Source organism: Strix uralensis, chromosome 4 (assembly GCF_047716275.1).
Source record: "Strix uralensis isolate ZFMK-TIS-50842 chromosome 4, bStrUra1, whole genome shotgun sequence".
Taxonomy (NCBI): domain Eukaryota; kingdom Metazoa; phylum Chordata; class Aves; order Strigiformes; family Strigidae; genus Strix; species Strix uralensis.
The window spans coordinates 30,020,519-30,039,286 of NC_133975.1; the positions used below are offsets into that span (position 1 = coordinate 30,020,519).

Below are 18,768 nucleotides of genomic sequence, written 5' to 3' on the forward strand. Positions count from 1 at the left end.
CACGCTACTTAGCATTAATGGTTTCCTTGGTCCAGTTCAATTAATGTGGTTTCACAGCAAAAAACCTAAGGACCAGCATAAGCAGGGACAAAACAAGGTACAGTTTTGCAATAAACCATCTCTATATCAGTGTAAACTTGTAGCTATTACTCTACATTAAAAATACTTTAAACCTAAGCCATTTAACCTTTCTAGTTTCATTTTATTGGTTTTTTTTAATGTAAACATGTAAACATTTTAATGTATACCTGCAAAATGTAAACAAAGCCAACAGGATGCTGGGTTGCATCAGCAAGGGCATCACCAGCAGAGATCAAGAAGTCATTATCCCACTCTGCTCAGCGCTTGTCAGGCCACACCTGGAATACTGTGTTCAGTTTTGGTCCCCGCTATTCAAAAAAGGTGTGGACAGGCTGGAGAGGGTCCAGAGAAGGGCTGCAGAGATGATCAAAGGACTGTGAAGCCTGCCAGATGAGGAAAGGCTGAGAGAATTGGGTTTGTTCAGCCATGAGAAGGTTTAGGGGTCACCTTATCACCATGTTCCAGTATTTATAGGGCAGCTACAAAGATGGAGACTCCCTTTTTACAAGGAATCACATGGAAAAGATGAGGGGTAACAGGTACAAGTTACTCCTGGGGAGATTCCAATTGGACACAAGAGGAAAATTTTTCACAATGAGAATAATCAGCAACTGCAAAAATCTCCCCAAGGAAGAGGTGGATTCCCCAACATTGAATACTTTTAAGATCCAGCTGGACAGGGTGCTGGGCCATCTTGTCTAGACCGCGCTTTTGCCAAGGAAGGTTGGACCAGATGACCCTTGAGGTCCCTTCCAACCTGGTATTCTATCACTCTATTAAATAGTTTTGGTCATCCCCAAGCTTTTCTCAAAGAACGTCTAGCTTACTGTTTCCTGAGAAATTAAAGGAAAGTAACAAAAAACTGTCAGCTTTTGGTAAAGTTTCGACTTCCTTTCAGTCACTTAAGCTGTATTTGCTCTGTATGGGGGGGCTGGAGGTTTTTTTGAGCAAGTTGTGGGGCTTTTTCTTTGGAAGGTTGGGGATTTCTGGAGTGCTTTGGGGGTTTTTTCAAGAGCTTGGCTTTAATTATTTAGCATTAGTAGAAGTGAAACATGAGTAGAAATAAAATACCTGGCAAAATATATCCACTGGAAGCTGAACATAAAACACAACTGTTATGTTCACTGACTGAATGCAATATTATCCCATTTAACAGTAAAGCCCTGAAATTTTTACTGTTTATGTATTAGGTAATAATTGTTCTTATCTTGAAGTTGCATGCAAGAATACAATGCTTTCCTGAACTCATGGGAAGATGAAGGAACCACAAACAACAAAATAAATTGTTGAGCCACCCAAGAGAAAGCTTCCATTTTTATCCTATATGGAATATTTATGTACTTATGCACACACATGCAGGTTTGCTTGCTAAAATTACTCATATTATCACAGTAAAGCTTATGAAATTGCAGAGGTAAACAAGACCACCATAATTTAAAAAGAAAACAAACAGAAACAATACATGACACATTAACTGTGCAGCTTCAGAAGCTGGGTGAACAGACCTTCCTTAAAAGACTGCAATCAAGGCAAAGTTACTACTGCTTCATCCAGGCTCCACTGCTCAGGCATTCTGACAAGTGACCTGGGGGCAACAGCAAAGCTCAAAGACATTAGCATGTATTGTGAAAAGAAATGAAGAAACAATTCCTTATTTGGATTTGGGAGAGAATTGATGTAATACACTTATCTGATGGAGATGTTAAGCCTGTTCCTATCAGAAACTACAAGTAAAAAATCTGCCTTTGAAGAGCAGAAAGAAGAAAGCACTGAAATTTAAGGACACAGCTGAGCATGATCACCCAAGAAGGCAAGGATTCCTTTATTTAAAGAAAAATTGAGCTCCAGTCATCTGATTAGAATAGCAAGACTAAAGATGACCTGTGTCCTTTGCTCACTTGTGACTTTTTAAATAGACTAATAATGAAAGACTTCTAATTGTCATAATGAAAGACAGGATTGTTTTTCAAGTTTCAGAGGCTGGAATTACTTCCTCCTTAAGGAACATACCACAAAGCAAACTTTACTGCTTTCCATTTCTTAATAACTAATTTCAAAAACATCCATTCTTTTCAAGTTAATATGTGTTAAACAGGAAGCCAAAACATTCTCTGAAGAGAATGTTGCACACGCATTTTTAACACACACAGGTTCAAACCAGCAGACTATCTACAAATGGAAATACTTGGAGGTGTCAAGACTGTAATTTTGTCCACACCTCTTATCACTAACACCAATGAAGTGTAGTTAAAATTAAGAATATTAGCTAAGTAGACCTTAAAGTGAGGGCATCCCTTTCCTTGCACAACATTATTCCTTCCTTGACTCTGCTGTACATTTTAGCCTGAACCCTTATATCCTCTAAGGTATGCCTCAAATCAAAGTATAAGGGACTTTTTTTTTTAAAAAAGAAAAAAAACTGTATTGCCTGCAGCACAAGTGACCCTTGCTGCACCTCACAAGCCATTTCTGAGCCAGAGATACTTACTGAGGAGGAGCTCAGGAGGATAGCAGAGGTGAGAACTTCATGACGGGTGATGCACTGTAGGTGGAAAGTGCCCCGGGCCAAGCGAGGCAGAATGTGTTAAACCATGCTGGGCAGAAGCACAAAGGAAGGGAACTCAGAGAATTTCCACAGGAAAGCTCTGCAACTATGTAGGAGATACCAGAAGTAGCTGCATCACTTGTGCTTTACCCAAACCTCTGAAAAACTGCCTATCATTGTCTCCCCATCTTTAAAGTAAAATACTTGTTTTGTCTGAAGACATACAGTGTTTTCATTAGCTACTAGCCAAGGGATAGACATTTTCCAGTTTCCTAAAGGCTTCTGGTTTCCATTCCATTATATATCACAGATTTAAACTATAATACAGAGTCTTTCCTGTAACTTGTGCAGTAACTCTACACCTTGATAAAGAAGTCACTGTTTCTTTTAAATTAAGCACCTCTCCAAGTGAATTCTTTTCATGCAAACAGTTGTTGGCTGCACATGGAGACAGCAGCCTTCACAACCAATAAGTGAAACAGTCGTTGGACTAATAAGAGTGTTAAAGTAAGATTTTAAGATACATATGCATACAGATAGCTGTATATAAATAAATTTCAGAGTTGTAATAGAGCTTGGTTAACTTGGTGTTAACCAAGATCAAAGTTAGTTAGCAGACAAGGGTTTCCTTCTCCACCATCTTTCTTGCTGGTGCATAAACAGACTTCTGAAAGAAATCCACAACAGCTCAAGCCCCTTTGAAGGCCAAATGTATTTTATTTTAGGTGTTAACACCATTGACAGCGACTTGTATAGTATCTTCAGTATACAAGTAGATTACATTAAAACAAATATATGGCCATAAAGAAATCTTAATAAAACTAAAAATTACCATTCATGATAAAGATACATAGCTGTTCTCCATGACAGAAAATAAGTTCAAAAAGAAAAAGCTTTACAAAAGGCTGAAAACAGGAATTGTATGAATGTTGGATGTTGCTACCAAAAAAAAAAAAAAAAAAAAAAAAAAATCAACACAACACCCAACCCTGACCTTCTAGACCTGAGCAGCACCAAAAAAATCCCCAGAATCCTGGGGAAGGGAAATCCTACAAGACAGGTTCAACAGTTTTTTCCCCCCAGTCGGACACACACAGCTTTCCCACTTCACAGATTAAGCATCTCTTCTGTGTCCCTATTAGCATTTTCACCTTCTGTTTTCTCGCAGATGTGTCTCAGATGTCCCACATTATTTGAACAACATGAAGTATTATGTGAGGCATTCTGCAAGTAAGCACGGTCTACAAAGCTCTTGAGCAGAAACATACCTCTAGTCAGGCAGTAGAGTAAGAACTAATGCTCAAATAAAGCAGGAGGGGTAAAAGAAAAAGCCCCATTAAAGGTGAAGCCCACTGAGCTATATAAAATACAAAACACAATAGAAACTTTGTCATAATAAAGAACTTAAATGTTTCCATTTATTTCTTCCTTGTCCATCTTACCATTTATATAGACACAGCTAATGAAACTGCTGAGCAGCGTAGTGAGTACCAAGTTCTGTTTTAATCCTAAATGACTGAGGAAAAAAAGGAAAGAAAAAAACAAACCGCTTTTCTCCTCTCAATGGCCTTTTATTTTCTTAGTTATGCTGGGAAAAAACTTCAACCAAACTTAAGTGCTACACCTGCAAAAACACTTGTGATGTACGAACAGGTACATTAATTGTTCCAAATACTGTTCAGCAATTGCATTTATAGACAGAAATAGGCTTCTCAGCATAACTGATGCTCCAGACAATTTCAGATAGGTCATGTAGTCTTCACCATGAGAGCTTTTCAAAACCTAACTGGATAAAGCCCTGAGGAACTGGGTCTGCTGATCAGGGAACTGATTCCAGGGAGTAAATTAGTAACACTGAAGAATGGCAGCTGGCACATTTTCCCAGCTATATATTATTTTTCCTTCTCACACCTATTTAAAGGAAAGCACTTGAGATAAGACTCTCTCTGCATTCTCTGACAGGAAAATACACCCCGGCAGACAACTTGTCTTTACCTTTTGCTGAAGAAAAAAAAAGTGTTTATTGCCTACACACAACACAGTAGATTTTTAATACTAAAAACAGACAACAGATACAAAAGCTAAGGACTCGATGCTAAGGATATTTTTCTTAAACCTACTACCCTATAGCTTTTTTAAACATCTAGCAGTAAGTACAGAAAGTACAACAATTACTGAGAATGATTCCAAAAACTAGATCAGCACTGAACAGACTTGTTTCCAATAGGGAAAAACTACACGATTTGACCTTGAACACTTGATGTTTATCACTAAAGCATGTTTTCTATATAAACATATAGAAATGTAGAAACATACATAATCATTAAAACCTTTTAAAGTGAGGTAAAACCATAGTTGTCCAAAGCATGATAAGTATCCACAAGAGAACAACTTACAGTAAAAAATTATACTAACGTCCTCAAACCCTCTGCCTCAATTTTTGTTTCATTTAAAAGACTGGAGTTCCTACTCTAATGCTAAAAGGTGTATTTGCCTTTCTTGAGTGACAGAAAGGTATGGATGTTCAAGGTAAACTTCTGCAGCAACAAATTTATTATCTTTTGAGAGAAAGAATATATACATCAGAACAAAAATAATCATGGCACAAAACTCTAACAGAAGACAGTGAAGCAAGTCAGCATGTTCTATAACTAGAAATGAAAGTCAGTGACAGAAGCAAACAACAGGTATGATACACTGTAGAGGATCCACTGGCTGAACTTGATACATTTGAATTCTATTTTATTGTATACTTCTCCTGTAAAGAATACATAGGACAATACAATAAAGGAAAGCAAGAGCTATGCTAAAAATATTATAGAATACATTATATTCTAATTATTAATTATAATTAGTTAATAATAGAACATATAATATTCTATTACATTCTATAAAGTAATATTATAGAATATATAATATAGAATGTCTGGAATACAAAAACCCACATAACAAATACTGTAGAAACAACTGCACCTCAATATTTTCCTCCTGTCACACCAATATATCTCTGTTCTCAAAGGCCAAAAGGAAGTACAGTGTATCAGTTTTACTACTTGACTACAGGGAAGCAGTACATTGCATTATTTTTGAAGTTGGATTAGTTAGATGTCTCCCTATCTATTTCAACTCAGAAGTGCTTTATCCACAATAATTTCCCTGTGCTTGACAGCAATACGGATATTTACTACTAATAAAATCCTTACATGAAGAGCAGTAAAGAGCCATCTATTGAACTGTGACGGCCTTTACTAATTAGCTGCATTACCTGTCTTCATCCACAAGAGGACAGAGTTCAGACACCTGCCCACACATTGTAACGAACTCTACTAGCACCAAAGAGGTCTGCCTTGCATTGGGCACTTAAATTTGTGAAAGAAAATCTGAGAGAATTATTGAATATACAGAAGTTATAGGAGAGAATTACTAAATGTATAATTTGACAATTACCAAATGTACAGGAACTGCATCTGGCTTAGGAAGTCCCTGAGCTGCAGATGATTGGAAGACGGGAGACTGCTTGCCCTGTTCTTAACCTCTCCCTTAGACATTCACTTTTGGCTATCATCAGTTACTATACCGTGTTAAATCAAATGTTCTTATTTGATTTAACACAGCACAGACACCCTTCTATTCAGATAACTGATATCTAAAGTAGTAGTTCAAAGTGTGTTAACAGCACAATATAAATAACAAAGACCTAAGCAAAAAGGAAAAAAAAAAAATCAGATGCATGAAAATTTATTTATGACAGACTTGTGAAAAAGGTCTTACCACTTAGAAGCCATTGTTAACCACTGACGAGAGCCATTAGCATATCACACTGAGGATGGATCCATCAAGACATTTTCCCCCCGAGTCCAACGTGTGCTTACAGATGTGAGAGCGGACAGATGTAAACAGCTATAAGTCAGCTGGTATGTAGCCAAATATTGGAGAAAGGTCTCCAAACACAGTACAGACAAATGAAATACAGAATGCTGAAAAGAAAATGAGAAAAAACATGGTCAAACCTTACACGCTTATTTAATGGAGATGTCAACATTTTCCAAAAGCTTTAGAATTCTAGGGGTTTTTTTTTTTCACTGAAAAGTCAAAACCAATAAAATTCTGTTACTTGTATCTTCAGAATTACTGTTCTGCTTAGAAGTTAATGATTCTAAATGATCTTTTCCCCAAGAAAAAGAGAAAAATTAAAATTGACAACAAAATAAAATCTAACTTCCCACACTCAGCGTATTTTATGTACATCCATTCTTTATGCAGAGTTCTAGCTGCACTTTAATTATGAACATCCTTTATTAATCATATATATAATTGCTCTCAAATGCGAGTCATTCTGAATCAACTTGTTCACATTAGCCTTTTTATCTCTTCTGATTTTTGTTGATACTGTCCCCCCCCATGCCGCCACCCCCGGCTTGCTTAGCACAAGGATGTGGTCAGAAAAAGAAATAAATAATACTTCAGTTTTGTCTCCCTAACAAAGCCTTGAGAACTTCTGGAGATTCCTTCACAACAGAAGTTTGTACGCAACTTGTATGCTTGTCACAGCTTGCCTAAGCAGCAGAGTTTGTTTTTGTTCTTCTATACTGCCAAGCTACAGCAAAAGCAATTTAGTATTTTTAATTTTACCCTGGAGGCAGATCAAGCACTTTTAACTGCTTTTAACAACTCAAGTCTCAACCTGCAGCAGCAATCCACTGCTCCTGATCATCTAGTTTGTATGGAAAATTTTTTTTTGAAGTCACAGCGTGAAAATTTGCAAGTATGTAAAGAGACCTGTACACCCAACATGACTTTATCAGTGATGCAACACAAATATACTAGTTTCCTTTAGGGATGTCTGAACCATTCAATCATTATCAATTCTTTTATGTATTGTTTGTTCTACTTTTTAATTAGTGTTTCCAAAAATACAAAAGAGAACCACACAATAAGTGCAATCTAGAGGCAAAAAGGCACATTCTGAAGACTTTCAGATGTAAGTTTAAAAGTGGTATTTAGAGACAAGCAGGAAAATTAGACAAGCTTTTGCAAATAGGAAGCAAGCTGATGTTTATATATCAATTGGGAACATACTATGTAATTTCTTGGAAAAGCAAGTCAAGTTTTTTAAAGACTTGACCAGTTATAAAGGGAAATGTTTAAAGACGGATAAAATTCTAACTCTGAATTTTACCTGCTAAATTGCAACTCTAATAAAAACATTACTACCTGCTTTCTGTAGTTTGCGCATTTGACAGCACAGTGCATCAAATCAGCGTCACTTTTTCCTCTTCAGACAGTTAGGGCTAGCAAACACCATTTTCTGTGCAGCAGAAATGCATGGCCTTGCCTACATTATTAAACTGCACTAATCACTTTTTTCCTCTTTTTTCCCCCTTTTTTAGATAAGGGAAGAAGTAGTTTAAATTAACTCATGCAAAACCTTACATCCACTCCAGTTCAGAAGCGAGTGGGTCAGCTGTCCTTTAACTCCTCTCCAATGACACTAACTGTGAACAGCACTTTAATGAAATCAAAACCATGCCATATTATTCTCCATAAAATTGAAAGAATACCCAGACAGAAATCCACCCTGGTATATGCTGACATTTTAGCTCACTTTCTCAAGTGAAACGTACATTCACAGATACATTATCCACCCTGTTTAGAGACTTCCCTCCTCACTGTGTCCAGAGCAAACACATACATCTTCATTTTTCACTATGCCAGATTCAATCTCTCGCCCTGCCCCAACACACTACCCAATAGCCCAGCTGCTTAATGGAGGAAATAAAGTTAAGATGAAAACTAACTTGAACTGTCCAAGCTTTAGTACATTTCAGTTCAGCTGGCAGAGTGTTTGGAAAGAGCCCAAATGGTTGGAAGCACAGGAAAACTAATTTGAGGTATTCCAGTTTTTTAGTGGTACATACTGAGCAACGATAAACTTGCAAACTTAGAATTGCAGCTGCTGCCCAGAACTTCAAGTACAACTAGAGTTGTATTCAAATACAACCTAAAGTATCCTACAGAATAATCTGATCAGATTAAGTCTGACTACATGAAAAAAAAGGTATTGGTAAAAGTAGCAGTAAGGTCAAAAGTCTCCAACGGATGTGAGCAAAGCTTACAGTAACTACAGCATATTGCTGGAGGGAAGTTCATTGGAAGTTAAAATGTAACTATACTTTATCAGATTTTAAGGTATCACACAGGTGGAGGTTCAGTGTTTGGGGTTCACCCCTATGAAAGATTTATGAAAATCTAAGAAGTAGAACATGACAAAATGACATAATGAAGTTCAAAGTATAAGAGGTTAGCTAAGTTCAAAGTATAAGAGGTTAGCTATCATAAGGTTTAAAAAAATAATTCAAAGGACACTGCTGCTACCCCTAGGTTTTCATACTTAAAAAAAAAAATTTAGAACTCCCCTAACATCCTGAATCGGAAAACACAGCTACAAATCCAGCCAACCTCAAATCTGTCCAAGTAACAGCACATATAACTTCCATTAGGTGAACTTTTTTTGGGGGGGGTGTTTAAAAGAAAATTTTTATCTCAATTATTTTCAAGTTGATATATTATATTCATAGAAGACTGAACTTAACTTTACCTTTTGAACAGCAATTAGATGCTCCAGTACAACACACTGTTTGCCGTTGCTAAGTGTAGGAGAAGTGGTACAGAAGACCACTTCCAAAAAATTCAGGGAAGGGGATTAAAACTAATGTTGAAGGAAATCAAAGTGTTGGCACCTGCGAAGATATGTACAACAAACTAAATTAGGGCCTTTTCATAATTGCTGCCCCAAAAGACTTAACAGGATGAGACTTCAGAAGAAAGAAATACTAACAGTTTTAACCAACTGCTAGAGCAGTGTTTTCCATCCTATAAATCCTCTGCAAACTTCAGTACGCTGAAGGTAGAATAAAGGCAAAGATGAATATTAGTTTTTAAGATATCATTTTAAAAATTACAACAAAAAGTTGCTAATAAACCCGTTTAGGGGCAAACAGAATGGCACCATGGTCACTCAAACACACAGCTGTACCTTTGGCATTTCACAGAGCTTGGCTAAGTAACTTGCTATCACAAGCACTCCTATCAGAACACACTACCCCTTGTGAGCTCTGGTCCTCTGTAACTGTCCCCCTCAAAGTGATGGCAGATGCAGTAAGAGCCCATACAATGGAGAAATTTATCAGGCCACAGGGCAAGGGACAGCCAGGCTTCAGCCCAAGGCTCACGACTTACAGCACCCCCTCATGCAAGGGGTAGAAGGGAAAAAAAAGTCATTTTAATTATAAGCCAGATTACTATACAACATATTAACCATATACAAGACTTTCCTGTTACAGACCAATTAAGCATTTTTTCCACTACAGCACTGGGAGATGCTACCAGCAGGCTGAAAGGGGCTGTCCAGTTCCTCCATTCTCCCAACCTTCTTTTCAGCAATAGCCTGTACAGTTAGACTGTACCTTGCTTTCTTCCCAAATAAGTGATATTAGTGGCTATACCAGAAATAACACAAAAAAAAAAAATAAAATTTAAGAGCACCCAAATATTACAGAAGTTGTTTCTAAGATAACTACCCCATGAGACTGGATTTTATAAGAATAAAAAGGGGGAATGAAGCTTTCCAGGTTGCTGATATCCAAATCTACCCCCTTTCTTTACTGAAGCTTGGCACACTTAACAGAAGATTTTTAGTAACAGCTTGGTTCTTTTGCTTCTTGTAAAAGTTCTACGTTACATGATGAATTGAGTGTTATTAAATGCTGTCAAGAACAGGGTGGTCATGCAGTACTTTCCCGATTTCACCAACCATCTCCTCGTGGAAACACAGCCTTTTTTCCACTCCATTATCCACACAACCAGTGAGGCTGGGTGACTGACAAACGATTAACTATAGGAAGCACGGAAGTCATAAATAGGAGAGAAGCAGTGGTTTCCCATGCAAAAAGCAAGCCTTTTGGGGGCTGAGGCAGGGGGTGGCGAGAACAACTTCATTAAACACAAATATTGCAACTGGAAGATGCATAGATCATAGGCAAGAAATTGAGGTAGGTTCAGCTTCTACATAACTGATGCAGAAATGAAATAACGCTCATGAGGCAAATCAAGACACCTAAGGGGAATCATGGGAAAAGAAGAAAAGGATGCATAACTCAGTCATACCAAAACTCTGGAATATAGCCAAACATCTGCACCTGAGAACTACATTTGTTATACTGGTTCAACATTTTCTCTTCATAAGAATTGTGAATAGCTCTCCATTTACAAACTTACAAACTTCAATTGAAAAGATTCCCATACAATCTGCATTTGTAGTTGAGAAGGATTTGCAAGATAAACTTCAGAGGAGAGCTTGGTGCCAAATGTGTAATAACTTGACCATGATAACTCAAATTTTAAAATATGTATTTGCATTCTCATTTCCGTAGTTAGCACAAAAAACAACTGAGAAAAGTACATGAATCACAAATCATGTCGATTGGGCCAGTGCCTGTTCTTTAAATTTTGATTATAACATTTTATCTTTTGGAATCTCATTTCAGAGTATTAGAAATACGCCAAAACTCAAACTGTGTTTTTACCAGAGCACAGTGGATATTTCTATCTAGGCATAAGACCTTTCAAGTCTCTCAGATTAGCCTCTTAATAAAAATTGTCTTCACTAGTGCCACAGCCCAAGGAATTGACTGCCTTCAGAAATCAGAGTGATGAAAGACTTGCTCAGTTACACCTTCCCTTGGTGCTAATGTCCACTGTCTCCCACCTTTACCCCTGCTACTTTCTGATTATTGATTTAGAGAAGTGTTTCATCAGCTGTAGTACAGAACCAATGATTTTACTTTGCCCCCCCCCCCCCAAAAAAGTGACCTTAGTTATTTTCTATTTTACAAACCGTAAATTGGGACTAGCTGTCTGAGAGAAAGTATTTCTGTGCTGCTTTTCAAGAAACTGCAAAATAAGTGTCCAATCTGCAAGTGATCTGCAGAGGACCAAGAACTTATAGCTCTCTCTTCTGTTAGCATCAGGTTGTAAGCATTCCATATATTAGGACTACCTCAAATGGATGTTGCTTCTACCAGGAAAACAGCTAAAACTAAGTCTGTGCCACCACAAACGTTTAAATATTATACACAAATATTTCAGAGAGGAGTAACAAATAAGATTCCAGCCTGACTCATGTCACCTAGACATTTATTGTCACTTGTTCCTTCTTATTTCACACGCACTGGGGAAGGGAAATGCCATACCATAACCAACAGCAACAACCATCTTCCTCAGATGCACTGCTGCCTGTGACAATAAAACAAAACAATGCATCTAGAGCATTTACAGTGGCTCCTACTAAAGCTCTCACAGCCATTAATCTAAACACCACCGTTCAACCACATCTACATTAACAAAGTTTCAGCAACGGGAAAAGCGAGAACTTCCGTAAGTGTGCAGTGTAGGCAAGAAGCCTCAAATTCTGATCTCTGCACCACCACCACCACTAACTATAGGAACAACAGGGAAAATGCAAAAAATGCCAAATGGCTCTAGAAGCTAAACTCCTTTTTTTCCTTTTTACAAAATAAATTGCAAGCACAGACTAAACCAAAAATCAGCCTGTTAAGCATGAAACTAAATAATTAAATCCAAAGAAAAGGAGCTTGTATCATACCTTCAAACTGCTTTTGCCATTTTCCTACTTTTGAAAGTATCTCAGACCAAAACCAACAATACTTTTCAATTCAATAAGCTTTTGGAAATCAACATCTAGCAAGGTTCAAGCACTTGGAACTACGGTATGAAAAAAATCAACAGCTTATGTACTACTTTTCCTCCCTTAATAGATTGTTAAAGCTAAAAATACATTCTCTTTCTTAAAAAGTGCCAAAAACTATTAAATCACTGACCAGCTTTATTACTGTGCCTGTACAAAGAAAAATACATGGCAATAAATTTTTTCTTTAGCTATTATATACCATGAGGAGGAACCAACATGAACGTTATGCACGTTCAGTACCAAAGCCTATATGGATTTAAATAAAAATGTTTTAAAAGTTTAAAAAAAAACCCACAACCCAAAACCCCACATTATTCCCTTGAACAAAGTAGGAAGCTGCTTTACTCACTCCCTCCCCTCAAAGCAACTTCAATAGAGGTTAAACTCAGGTCCTATATATAATAGTATATGCTGGTATATAATATGCTAGTAGTTCTTCAAATATGCTGACCAGACAATGTTGAAGCTTAACAGTTAGCAGATTTCTTATCTACTCAAGCAGCTGCAGAAAAACACGCTTAAACGGATATATCTCAATCTAGTGCAATACTCTCTGGCTTCTGAAAAACCGATACAAATACTATAGAAAAGGCACCAGGGCTAATTGCTTTCAAAATACAATGATCAGAATGAGGACTTTGTTATATTTGCAGACCATCTCTACCCATTCTTTTTTCTTAAACAGCATTGAACCTGAAGAGTTCATAGAGTCTGTATTTACACAGGCTGAGATGTGAACTTGCATTTTTACTTTAACAGAAGCCCAAATGAGCCCAGTCTGCATTCTCCAGTATGACAATAAGATAAACAGAAAAGTAGTTGAAATATTCTTCTTGTTTCTAGGCACAAAACATTATAAAAGCCCTACTGATACTCTCTCTCTCCTATGCATCCTACTCTTCTCATAGCGAATGCATATTAGTTTTCAAACAGCCATCTGCTAAATTCAAAATATCTTTTGAGGACTTGTGTCACTAACACATGCCAGTTCTTAAACTTAGAACACCTGCATCACTCTACTTAGAGTCACATAAAGATTTTATGCCTTTCAACTATATAACTATATGCAAGAGTTTTATATACTAGATATGGTTTTAAGGGAGCATACAGTAAAAGCTACTGTAAAATGATAGGGGCTAGGAAATACTTGAAAACAGAACTATTTATTCTTAATTTAAAAATGCAAGTCAAGAGAACAAAACTTGCACTATAAGCATAACATGGAATGTACTATGCAGTACCTTCTTTAGATATCCTCCCAGGAGATGCAAGGTTGGGCTTCAAACTGGATCAAATCAGTTGCACACAATTTACCTCCATCACCACAGAAATACAAGTATAATCTGTGCCTACCTGATGGCTTGTTTACAGATTCTGAATAACAGACTATAATATTAAAGGTTGATCATGACATACAGCAAGAGGAATGTTCATAAATGTTTTTAAATCAGGTTCATTTTCTCCCTACTACAACAAAGGTCCAAAAGTATGCAAAAGTGTTAAGTAAAGTATATAACGGTAGATAAAGACTCTGAGATTCCTCCTCCAAGAGCTTGTTCTATTAATTTTGTGCTTGTATCTACCTAGGTTTCTGTTTCCATGCTTGCTATCCACCACTTCTCACCTGTACCAGCTATTCTATAGTTATTCACCTATTAATTCTGCAGGTAGGTACATGTAAATATATACATACACACAGAAACATATGTATCAACTCCATCTGAAGAAACACCTCTGACCCCCAGTTTTATATGTAACATCTACCACCAAACAGGTTCAAATGGGAAGGCGGAGGTGAGGTCTAAACTGAAGGAACAGAGGGAACGGGGCAGGATCTCCATGATCTCTGTCTGCAAGAAACGGAGAAACAGGTTTGCTGTATCTGAGTGATGGTGTCAGGGAGACCTACTCTTACTGCTGCTACACCCAAGATCAAGAGCACTCATTCCCACCTCCTTCCTCTTTATGAGCTGAGGTGGGGTATCCAGGAGCTCCCTGAGTCACTGCAACAGCGCCAGCCACGATGGGACCAGCTACTATTCGTCACACTACCCCAGGGAATAAACAGGCCAGTCAGCAGTCACAATGCACAGAACAGTAATTCTTCAGCTTTTTGGATGACGCTGTTTTTGGATGATGTCTACAGAGGTAGAAATCTTACCATTTTTGCTTACAGCGATCTTTTTTAACATGATCATCATTACTGGCAGATTAGATAAGTTCAATTTAGGATAATGGTAATTGTGTCAATGTCAAAATGTTCAGCTGCCACAGACACAGCCCTAACAGTTCTTTCTGATTTAGCACAGGATCAGAAGTGGTGTTGGTAAGTACTACTCTCATGCAAGACAGATAAAAATGTCTAGGAACACTTCAACCTATCTTTCATGGTAGCTCCTCTACAGATAATCAGTCTTTGTCCAGGTGTACTGTTAACTACAAGTCCCCTTTAGGGCATGGTGTTTACAAAAACAGATGCTGCTTATTTTGAAAAAATGGGCAACATCATTGGACAAATAAAGTCAATCTTTGCAATATCATCTTCAAATGTGAATTCCCATGACCTGGTTTTATCATAACATTCTTAAGCCTTATGGTATAGATATTCCTTCACTTTTTTTTTTTTTAATGCATTATGCTTCTCCTATTCCCTTTTAACAGTTTCCCACATTGAATTACTACAGACTTATCTTTTGGACCAAGTACAACAAACTATCTGTAGTTTTCACCACTCTCACCAGGTCTTATTTTATAAACATATCCAACATGATATTCAGTCACTCCAAACAAATAAACTTAACTGCATAGGGCTGGCAAAACCCACACAACTGTTGTCTTTGAGACTACTACAAAAAAACAAGTAGTGAAAGACCAACAGCAGTAAGTCTTCTGTGAAAGGCTAAACAAGCAGGGTTGAATATTGCAGAACAGGTCTTACCCATATTCTCACTAAGATCTTTTCAGCACATTTTTGCCTCTAAAAATGGTACCCTTCTTTCTACTCTTCTCCCTTGCTTATTCACACATTGCTAAGGGTATCTCTGAGCTCCCTGAACACTTTCTGCATGCGTATGACTAGCATCACTTCCACCATGACCTGAACTATGGTAGGCCTAAGGACTATTGGCAACAGTGATACTCATCAATGCTGTATTCAACCTAAAGCTTCTCTTCCCATTTAACATAACATACTTGAGTACTAATTTTTTTTTGTTCTAAGTTCCAGCTTATGAAGACAAAGCAGAGAAGCCTCAAGAGGACTGAGGAAAGAAAACAGGATCCTAAGGTTTAACAGCAAGGTATTTCCACCAAAGCATTAAAAGACCTCTATAAAGTCCCACTGGAACCTTCTCTGGAATACTTCATGCAGGTCTGTCAATCCATGCTAAAAAGACTAATTCATATATGAAAGAAGGCAGCAGTGGGATTTTAGGATGACCATGTGAACAGGAAACATCTCACCCAACCAAGAGAGAGTCTGGTTTATCTGGTTTAGCAAAATTATATTATTACTCTCTAGAAATATACTGAAGATAAGGGAAATACACATTACCAAGGAAGAATTGCTATTTAAGCAGAAAAATATTGGCAACTGCCACTGACAAACTGTTTTAACATACAACCTGAAAATTACAAATACTCCCAGGTGTTATTTAATTCTGAAGCAATCTTCCAATAGTTAGATGACAAAACACACAAAGCTTGTTTTAGTCCATCTCATGTAACTCTGATTAAAAACCAAAGGAGAAAAGAGGAGACAAAAAGGTCCAAGACAGAAGTCTTGTCCCATTTTCTGGAAAACAGGGAGAAAGAAGAAAATAGGTCACCACGCTAACTCCAAAGTGACTAGCAGTACCACTCAAGTGTGCATGTCAATAGTCCCAAGTCTCCTGCTACAGACTGCTAAAAGCCAGCTATTTTAGACTAACCCAGACCCAGCTCTGAAAAAGTACAGAGCACCTGCCAAAACAGTGGCCAGAACGGCAGAAGAGAGGTACTCCTGTGTAGAGATCTGCACCAACTCCACGCAGATCAGCTTTGTCTATCATCTCTAACAGCAAAAAACAATTCACGTTGCTCACACTGACAAGGGCAAGAATACCGATGTAAAGACAAACCGTTAAAACCCCAACGCTTACAGTAACAGCTTCTGGGCACTAGGCCATTGTATCAGACCAAATATTTAGACATTTCAGAGAACCTCAAACTCAACTTTAGAAGTTTATTTTTTAAAAAATATTTGTTCCTCTTCCATTTTTGCATGCAAACATAAAACACTAGCAAAAACTAGGGAATAAACACAAAAATCCCTCAAAACTGAAGCCATGTCAAGAGCAGAGTTGTTCAACTAGCTCGAGGGGATTTATTCCTTTCCAGTATCTTCCGGTGACAGTATTGGACACTTGCTATCTGAGACTGTATTCTGTCATTCTTCCTGGGAGGTGTTCATGTCAGAGGGAATTAGGGATTATAATAGATTTGGGGGAGGGGAGGGAAGGAAGGACAACACAAATCTTAAGAGAGACAGAGCTATATGGCAGTACACAGACACTTAGAGAATTAACAGTAAAACACTGGGGATAAGTGAGCTAAATACTAGAAAGAACTGCTATTTGAATCAATAAAAATAGGCAGAAGCAACCCTAGCTGAGTCAGTCTGGGTAACATCTATTACTGGAGTTCACTGGGATTTGGAGTCAGACCAGACAAGAATAATGCTGAATCCTAAAACCTTCTAACATTGCAACACTATTTCTCCAGCCCATAGTCATTCCTGGGAGGATTATTACAAATACAAAAGTCATAAAGGTTCAAAGTTGTTCAGGTGCAAGAGTGCAAAAGCAGTAAAAAACAATAAACCACAGCTAGAGGCTGTGCACTAGGCCAGCTGCCCTCCTGCTGATGGGTAAGTTACACTGCATTTCCTACCAGTAAGGCAATGGCAGGCCAATAACTACAGTTATGGGGTCACAAACCGTGAACTACTATCCTCATTTGTCTCACAGCAACTCACATAATTCACATGTGCATATAGCACCTTCCTCTCGCATTATCTGCATATGACACCTATGGGTTCTGTTAAGCTAAGGCTTAAATATAGACAAGAATTGCTAAAAGCACTCGGCTCTCTAAGCCAGAGGGAGCATATTATATACCCACGTTCTGTATTGTGTGAGTCCACTGAAGTGTAAAGTTTGCCAACATGCCTCTTCAGGAACTCAGACAAAAAAAAAAAAAAAAAAAAAAAAAAAAGTCATTTAGTCTTTTGTGCAATAATGAAGTAGCCATCACTAGACAAGATGACCAAGATAAAACTTCCCAAAATACAAAACTAGATAAAAAAGAGGCAACTCCTGATGCAGAATACGCTATTTTCCAAGTTGTTTTCCTCGATGCATAGCCATGGGGGGGGAGGGAGGGGGGTGGGGGTGTAATCATAATATTCTTAAATTGTTAGAAAAACTAAATACAGACAGTGTGTTCTCAACTATATTAGCAAAAACTTCCAGCATACCAATTAATTTTACCCCCCAAAATTAAAAAGACAAACACTCACAGTGAAAAAGAAATGTGAGGGCCACTCTTGAGCTGTTGAGGCCTAGCAGGATGACCCTGGAAAGCGTTAATACAGTAACATGAAAAACGGAGCAGTTCTACTTTTTGCCTTACAGCCCTCCAACTTCCCTCCTCATGTATGCTATTACATGAGATCTTGCCTTCACCATGCTCTGGTTCGCCTAGGTTAGCCACACGCAGTTAGTTGAATATTTCAACTTTACCTTAACTAACCCCACAGAAGAATTAAACAACTTTTCTTTTGAAATAAAGTTCAGCAACAATCTTCTACAACATCCCAAAGCAACATACCACCACTGTGCTCCAAGGAAACCAATTCCAGACAGAAGTCAGCACAGGCTTTAACCAAATCCAATTTGGAGTATAAATAAGGAGCCATTCACAGCAGCAATTCACCCAGGGAAGTCAGTGGTCTACTGACAACAACCGCCATCAAGTACCACTAACTAAGGGCCTCTACACACCAAAGATAAAGGAAGCTTCTAACAGTGAGAATGTCACGCTCATCTTTAAATACTTGACTTACTTAAACCTGCAACACAGTTTTTACCGATGGGTTTGTTTCCTTCCTGTGATAGTGTCGCACGATAAGAATTGGTGTGTGGTTTCCCACCACTTGCTCAACAATCTTCCTCAGAGATTCTGAAGTATTCAGGGCATATCCTCAGCATGGCAGTAACAACACAGAAGCAAAGCATCTGAAACAGTCTACTGAGGAAACAACACATTGAGGAAATACTTCCTAAGTAACTACGGTTAATTCCACTCTTCACTCAACCCACAATCAGCAAATCTC

The 18,768-nt window shown here is 37.9% G+C and overlaps 1 protein-coding gene across 5 annotated transcripts in view; it reads right to left on the minus strand.

Annotated features, from left to right (window-relative positions):
* Window positions 1-18,768, minus strand: part of FRYL (FRY like transcription coactivator) — a 177,509-nt gene that overhangs the window by 150,979 nt on the left and 7,762 nt on the right. For 2 of the 5 annotated variants that reach the window (XM_074866146.1, XM_074866144.1), the window contains exon 2: window positions 6,398-6,603. The exons of 1 other annotated variant lie outside the window; for it this stretch is intronic. The gene's annotated coding sequence lies outside the window, so the exon portion shown is untranslated. Of the gene's footprint in view, window positions 1-6,397; window positions 6,604-9,224; window positions 9,367-17,952; window positions 18,009-18,768 lie in introns of those variants that run through there. 2 more of the 5 variants (XM_074866145.1, XM_074866148.1) reach the window with 2 other exon arrangements.